The sequence below is a fragment of the Podarcis bocagei genome, assembly GCF_964188305.1.
Source record: "Podarcis bocagei genome assembly, chromosome: 6".
Lineage (NCBI taxonomy): Eukaryota > Metazoa > Chordata > Lepidosauria > Squamata > Lacertidae > Podarcis > Podarcis bocagei.
Genome location: NC_138130.1, coordinates 41,890,671 through 41,897,255, shown reverse-complemented (window position 1 = coordinate 41,897,255; position 6,585 = coordinate 41,890,671). Strand labels below are relative to the sequence as shown.

General features: G+C 42.6%; 1 long non-coding RNA gene across 1 annotated transcript; it reads left to right on the top strand.

Moving 5' to 3' along the window:
- The first annotated feature begins 1,477 nt into the window (after positions 1–1,477).
- LOC308589915 lies at positions 1,478–5,698 on the top strand. Its single transcript, XR_014009546.1, has 2 exons — positions 1,478–5,052; positions 5,092–5,698. It is a non-coding gene; the product is annotated as an uncharacterized lncRNA (long non-coding RNA).
- Positions 5,699–6,585: the final 887 nt, after the last annotated feature.

Below are 6,585 nucleotides of genomic sequence, written 5' to 3'. Positions count from 1 at the left end.
CTTGAGTCCAGAAAAAAGCTTATACCATAATAAATTCACAGTAAAGTTTTCCACACAAAATGTTGCCAGTTAGGCTTTTGTTGTTGTTGTTGTTTAGTCGTTTAGTCGTGTCCGACTCTTCGTGACCCCATGGACCAGAGCACGCCAGGCACTTCTGTCCTCCACTGCCTCCCGCAGTTTGATCAAACTCATGCTGGTAGCTTCAAGAACACCATCCAACCATCTCATCCTCTGTCGTCCCCTTCTCCTTGTGCCCTCCATCTTTCCCAACATCAGGGTCTTTTCCAGGGAGTCTTCTCTTCTCATGAGGTGGCCAAAGTACTGGAGCCTCAGCTTCATGATCTGTCCTTCCAGTGAGCACTCAGGGCTGATTTCCTTAAGAATGGATACGTTTGATCTTCTTGCAGTCCATGGGACTCTCAAGAGTCTCCTCCAGCACCATAATTCAAAAGCATCAATTCTTCGGCGATCAGCCTTCTTTATGGTCCAGCTCTCACTTCCGTACATCACTACTGGGAAAACCATAGCTTTTACTATACGGACCTTTGTTGGCAAGGTGATGTCTCTACTTTTTAAGATGCTGTCTAGGCTAGTACTCTGTATTTTTAGTCTGTTTGCGGCAACTGACTCCTCAGCTTTTCAGACACCTGCATGGACTCAAAAACGAGTGGAGATGTTCAGTGTTGAATGACTACCTTGGAGAGTCATTTAGAGAGCAGAGTTTCAGGCACATTAAGCATCTTAGAAATAGAGCTCCTGTGCGAATGAAAATAGAACCAACCAAGATTTACAGGCTCACTTTGTCAAGCAAAGCGGCTGTGCTGCTAGGAAGGAACCACCTACGCTGCTCTTTTGACAAGCCAGACATGTCTAGAAAAGGAAAATTGGTTTGGTTCTAACCAGGATAATGAAATCTTACAAGCCAAGCACTGTCACTCGTCCTAACTTTTAAATATATATTCCATATTATAGATCTGGAATTAGTATTGAGATACTTGTGTGGCAATGGATAAATGCAACACTGACACACTATCTTTTTTATTCTATGTGCATTTTAGAAGCGTTTCTTAAGCTTTTAAATGCTGAATAAATTTGGTGAATATGACTGGGAACTCTCCCACTCACCCACTCACCCCCGCCCCCCAAACCCCCAAAACATTGTGGTTGCAAAAGGGATGGATATGCCTAGTAGGGTTTTTTATCTATATTTTTAAATGGCACACATACTCCTTTGTTGTATTATAAAGGGGTTTTGAAATTCAGCTCCATTTCAGAAGTGTTTACCATATGGTTCTTCTTGGTAGGGAGATTCATAGACACAGTGCTCTCTTTTGTATGTGAAACTCATGACAGTTACTTGTAATTTTCCATTTCTGGCAAAAGGTAGTGTAGACTGTAATCCTAAACACAGTTACTGTACTAGGAAGTAAGCCTCTTGGGACACAGGGGAATTTACTTCCAAGTGAACCTGCAGGATATGTTCTTCATTTGATGGTACAGGTCCTTGTTCCTAGCCCTGTTGGAAAATAAGAAAGCCATTCCCATCGGCCATTTGGTGACATGAAGGGTATAGTGTCTGTGCCTCTGCCCATCCTGAGTAACTAACAGGAATGATTCCAGTTTTCTGATGCTGTCGAATCAAGAGAGAACCACACAATCAAGAGAGAGCCAGTGTGGTGTAGTGGTTAAGAGCGGTAGACTCGTAATCTGGGGAACCGGGTTCGCGTCTCCGCTCCTCCACATGTAGCTGCTGGGTGACCTTGGGCTAGTCACACTTCTCTGAAGTCTCTCAGCCCCACTCACCTCACAGAGTGTTTGTTGTGGGGGAGGAAGGGAAAGGAGAATGTTAGCTGCTTTGAGACTCCTTCAGGTAGTGATAAAGCAGGATATCAAATCCAAACTCTTCTTCTACACCGTGGTAAATATTTGTGCAGACAGCTGTTAAAGCAGGTAGATAGTTGGAAGACTGTTGCTTCACGAGACTATGTGACTTAGTTAGGTATCACCCAATTTTTATATTAACCAGCAACTTTTAATCATCCTTGGCCTGTTCACTAGGAAGGATGGAACCTGGCAGGAAATAACTTCCAAGTACGCCAATCTGCTAATATTTTACCTAGCTATGAAAAACAAGGAGCTCTGGGGCGTTGAACATGTTGCAGTGCTTGTTTTTGACACTGGATAGATACCCTAGACCTCTGGAATGTGTTATTTTATGTTTTGGGTAAGAAACTTAGAGGAGCAGATTGCTTTACAGAGGAAGAGAGAAAATTGGGACTTGGAAAGGCCATATTAGGAAGAGACATAAAATACTATCTTACTCAACTAAATGTGGGCAGGGTATCCATTCATAAATTGCCTACTGCAACACAGGCCACAAGCACAATCAGAGCACAGATTCCTGCATTTATGGTTTCAGGTATTATGTGTTGTTTTGACAGTTTTATTTTTATTTTGCGGGGTTCATAATATTTAAAAATATTGTTAAAGGTTTTGCCCATTGCCCTGAATTTCTTGTAAAAAATTTGAACCTATCTAAAGGTTGATCTGCAAGATCCTATATGATTCTGTGAGTTAGCAGGGCTTTTACTTAATTGCTCTCTGTGCAGTCACATACTGGGAACTGTGCATGCTTCATTCCCTGTCTGGAACTGTAATGAAGCCACAGACAAGAACCACGGGCTATGACATCAGTGGATTTGGCTTATATATTTATGCACTTGGCTTTATTAATTTATTCGTGACACTTACTCATTGCTGTCAACAGGATCCACTCTTTCATTCTTACCAATCTGTCCATGTCTATTGCCTTTCGATGTACCGTACTTTTATTGGGAAAGAAAGCAGATACATATTTTATGAACAAATGAAACTTGTGTGTTTGTTTAAGATTGTGTGCCCAGACCAAGTCAGAATCAAGCAGTAGGCGCCTGTCCTACGTCCATTCATAGCCCTGTGAACTTGTTTCTTCCCAGCACACACAGTGAAGGGCCAAATGAAGTGAGTCCGATCCGGAACTGCACTTTCAGCCATGCAAGAAAGCATGTGTTTTCCTTTGACTTCAGTTCATACAAAATGTCGTTGCTTTAACTGGCTAGTGGCTACAGTCTATTATTTGCAATTTTGAGCAAGTGGGTCAATGTTTCCAGATGTCTTAAAGAGATCTCAACTGCTGCAGTGTAAATTCAGAGTGTAAACTGCAGGAAGCTTGGATTTCTTCCAAACAGGCATCAGATGTTCAGCCATGTGGAGCCTCCCACTCACTCAACCATCCCACTCCCCTTTCAACTCATCAGACTTGCTTTTTGAGTGCTTAGGCGGCTTTTGTAGACTGCCTAGTTTTCCCACTAGGCCTCTGAATATTTCATTAATCTTACTTTGGTACAAACTATTTTTTTCTCACATACCTGTGGATGGACACTTTATAGCTCTATGTTAGAAATGTTTTATTTTCAGCATGCCAGCAAGCAACTGCAATATATAACACAGCACACATGGCACAAAATTGCATGTTATATACATTCACAGCACGTGGTGTCCTGCGTGCAATTGCCCAATAGTTAGATGTCTGGGCATTCGCTTTTTAATGCTGTATTGAATTATGTATCACATACATGAATAATTGAATGGCTTTGTTATATTCCTTTTAAATATCTGTGTGGAGAGAGATATAAAAAAAGAAACTTCCTTCGCTAACAAAGTTGTTCCTGATTTGAGTTACTAAGTTCTAGAAGTGCTGAGATGGGGAGGAATCCCTAATATCTCATACCAGCATGTGTTTATAATGTGTACAGTGGTACCTCGGTTCTTGAACATCTCAGTTGACGAACGTTTTGGAACCCAAACGCCGAAAACCCGGAAGTAAATGCTTCCATTTTTGAATGCACCTTGGAAGTCAAATGGCTTCCGCTGCGTGTTTTTCAATTTTCTCAATTGAATTTGCAGACAGCCCTTTGCGCCTTGGTTTTCAAATGTTTTAGAACTCAAATGGTCTTCCAGAACAGATTACGTTCGAGAACTGAGGTACCACTGTATCAGCAAATGGGGGGGGGGCAAAATGATTGTGTGAATGGGCCACTTGTAGGAAAGATACCGCTAAGGCAGGCTTCCTCATACTCGGGCCTCCAGATGTTTTTGGCCTACAACTCCCATGATCCCTAGCTAGCAGTGGTCAGGGATGATGTGAATTGTAGTCTCAAAACATCTGGAGGGCCGAGTTTGAGGAAGCCTGCTCTGAGGTAAATACAGACACACATCCCTCCCCTTTATTTTGAATTACATTAACAGAAGAGCAGCTTGTGCTCATTTATGTATGCCTGGGTATCAAGCCTGTCCCTAAGCCTTCGTGAGTAGGATTGGCTTCTTGAGCCAGACATCTTCCTCCTCATTTGTCATCCTTGCTTAAAGATCCAGTATCTTTAAATGGGCACAGTTCAACCATTCACCTGCAAGTTGTAGACCTGGTTTGCACAGCGCTTTAAATCATAGCTTAACTAAACTGCGGTTTAAATGTGAACACGCCTGGGTTTGGACATAATGATAAGCCATACCATGGCTTAGCTCAGGGCAACACAACAGTAGGAGGAGCATGGGAGAAGCAAACGACCCATTATTTCACTGGCTTGTACCAGAGTGCTGCATGGTCTCATTTAAACCATATTTTAGCTTAACTATGGATTCAAGTTATATCCAAATTACATGAGCCCATTAATTCCATATATGGTTGAATCAGCTGTCAGTACCATTGGTTGTGGTAGAATTCTTACCCATGCAGAAATCCAGTCTGTAATTCAGGCTACACTAAAATAAAAATATCCACGGCACTGCAAATGAGATAGCAAATCCAGCCAGAGAGAGTTGTTCAAATGTTCAGATCCAGGTTGCTGCCGCCGCCAAAGATATTACAGGCCTTGAGCTTGTGTTACCAGGTCTAATGGACAGACGCTTTATGTTACTAGAAGCAAATATTACAGGTCCATTGCACTGGGATGGTATATTGGTATGAAGTCGTATGAGAGAGAAACTGTGAAGCAATAAAACCCAGACATTTGGGTAAGGTAAAAGTGTTCTGCCCCTGGCCCTCACTGCCAGATGAAGAACTCGAACTCAGGTTTCTGTCCAAATCTTTAATGCATAAATATGAGCAGTACATAGGCAAGGCAGGGGTTAAAGGCACAGAAGGTGAATTACATGGCTACATACAAGTTGAGACACTGATACAACAAGCAACACACACCCTGCCTCTTCCTTTTGAAAAGCAGGTTAGGGACACAAACACATGCACAAAGTGTACAGCGCTGCACAGTGCGAGTTCTGGAGTGCCCAGACACCACAAGCTGCCCTTACCTTAAGGCCTCAAAGTGTGCAAAAAGTTTGTTTTGGGATAGCGTCAAATTTGGACAATTGCACAAACCGGACACTCTGGGGTGGGAATAAACAGGGTTAAGAGTCAAGTATGGATTCATGTTTGTGTATTTCTTTTCTTTTCTAATTATATTCTTCCATCAGGGAAGTGGTAGTGCTCATATAGGGGTTTTTGGCTGTCTTTTTCCAGGCGCTAACCAGGTCTAAATGTGTTTCACTTCAGAAAGACGGCATGCCCTGGGATTTAAGTGAAAGATGCTTCTATGACTGTTCTTAGCTACATCAGATATACAAATACAATTACAAATAAACAAGTATCTATTTGGACGATGAATCTGTTTTGGTTTTTTTTAAGATTTAAGAGGAAAACAGTGCTTTCTTTTACAAAATCTCTACAAAGATATTGATACCCTTTGGTAAACTGAGCTACATTTGGATGTATTGGTTTCAAAAATTAGAGGCACAACACAGTGGGAACTTCCAGCCTTCCAGTCGCTTAATTCAACATTACATAACATTCCCAAATCAGAATGAATACTCAGTAAATAGCCAATGTCATATGACCTCCCTGCATCCTTTGTGCAAACAAATCAGGATGAACGATCAATATATACGCCATATGGAAGTGGCCTCCTTATCAGCAAACTACCATTCACCTGGATCGAATTGCAACAGGCAACCTGTGCATGAAAACTCATTTGTGAATAGGGATCATCTTTTATGGATAGCTCTGGGAATGACCTAGAGATCTGGATGCTCCACCACTGGCTGCACACCAGTTTTGTCCCATTCTGACCCTGAAAAGGAAGCAGGCCTGGCCCTCGGCTCAGCTGCATCCATGGATGTCTGGGCTGCAGTGACAGCTTTTCCCCACTGGAAAAAAATATTAACAAATTTCTAATGAGGATGTTACTTTTATGTGAAGGACACAAGGATGAATAAGCATTAGCCTAATCTAAGAATGGGATGCGGGTGGCACTGTGGGTTAAACCACAGAGCCTAGGACTTGATGGTCAGAAGGTCGGCGGTTTGAATCCCCGCGATGGGGTGAGCTCCCGTTGCTCGGTCCCTGCTCCTGCCAACCTAGCAGTTCGAAAGCACATCAAAGTGCAAGTAGATAAATAGGTACCGCTCTGGCGGGACGGTAAACAGCGTTTCCGTGCGCTGCTCTGGTTCGCCAGAAGCAGGTTTGTCATGCTGGCCACATGACCCAGAAGCTGT